The following is a 1,506-nucleotide window of genomic DNA, read 5'->3' on the forward strand; positions in this document are numbered from 1 at the left end:
GTTTTTTCTTCCAATCCATGACCATGGAATGGTCTTCCCTCTTTTTGTGTCTTCTTCAATTTCTTTCATGAGTGTTCTGTAGTTCCTCAAGTACAGATTCTTTACCTCTTTGGTTAGGTTTATTCCCAGGTATCCTATGGTTCTTGGTGCTATAGTAAATGGAATTGATTCTCTAATTTCCCTTGCTGTATTTTATTTTTTTTTATTTTTTTAAATTTATTTTCAGCATAACAGTATTCATTGTTTTTGTACCACACCCAGTGCTCCATGCAATCCGTGCCCTCTCTAATCCCCCCCACCTGGTTCCCCCAACCTCCCACCCCCCCACCTCTTCAAACCCTTCAGATTGTTTTTTCAGAGTCCATAGTCTATATTTTCATTGTTAGTGTATAAGAAAGCAACTGATTCAGATCAATGTTTAAGCTAATAAAGAAATCCTTTCAAATATCACTGGCATTTTTTCTGCCTGTTCCCTGCAAAGGTGGCTCTGGCTGCACTAAGCTTGTTGAGAACAACCTGCTCCGGCTAAGCTAGTGCATCTGTCAACTCCAGCCACTGTCATGATCATCTACAGGGACCTCATCAGTCATGATGAGATGTTCTCTGATATCTACAAGATCCCAGATGGGCTGTGTCTGGAGGTGGAGGAGAAGATGGTCTTTAGAACTGAGGGTAAACTTTATTACTTGCTCATTGGTGCAATTGCCTCTACTGAAGTCCCAGAGAGCAAGGGTACCACAAGCACACTAATTTACAGGAAACCAGCTTCACAAAAAAAGCCTACAACAATTACATCAAAGATTACATGAAGTTAATGAAAGGCAAACTTGAAGAACAGAAGTTAGAAAGAGTAAAACATTTTATGACAGCAGCTGAACACCCTTAATAATTTCAAAAATTACAAATTCCTTATGGGTGAAAACGTGAATCCAGATGACATGGTTGCTCTGCTGAGCTACCAGGAGGATGGTGTGATCCCATGTATTATTTTTTTTAAAGGATGGCTTATAAATGGAAAAATACTAATGAATTTGATGATTACTTTAGATGTATCACCTATTGTCGTTACTGGCTTCTGTTCTTCATCCACAAAACACCAGGACTTAGAAAAATGGGACTGATGTCATCTTGAGTTCTTCACTTATTTTGACCTTGGTTTTTAAAATATTTTATTTTATTTTATTTTATTTATTTGTTTATTTTAAATATTTTATTTATTTGAAAGAGAAAGAGAGAGAGAGCATGCATGAGCACAGGGATGGGGGTAGGGGCAGAGGGAAAGGGAGAAGTAGACTCCTGGCTGAGTGTAGAGCCTGACTTGGGCCTCTATCCCAGGACCCTGATATCATGACCTGAGCCAAAGGCAGATGTTTAACTGACTGAGCCACTCAAGCACAAGCACCCCTTGACCTTGATTTTATTTGGAACAAAGGCATTGTTTTCAAGGAAAAAAATGTCATGTAGGTTGTCTAAAAACAAAATGCATTTTAATATATATAACTAACA

At 38.4% G+C, this 1,506-nt stretch overlaps 1 pseudogene; it reads left to right on the forward strand.

Moving 5' to 3' along the window:
• Positions 1-560: 560 nt before the first annotated feature.
• Positions 561-992, forward strand: LOC111139443 (annotated as a pseudogene).
• Positions 993-1,506: the final 514 nt, after the last annotated feature.

Source organism: Enhydra lutris, unplaced genomic scaffold (genome assembly GCF_002288905.1).
Source record: "Enhydra lutris kenyoni isolate GAN:26980312 unplaced genomic scaffold, ASM228890v2 scaffoldscaffold107, whole genome shotgun sequence".
NCBI classification, from domain to species: domain Eukaryota; kingdom Metazoa; phylum Chordata; class Mammalia; order Carnivora; family Mustelidae; genus Enhydra; species Enhydra lutris.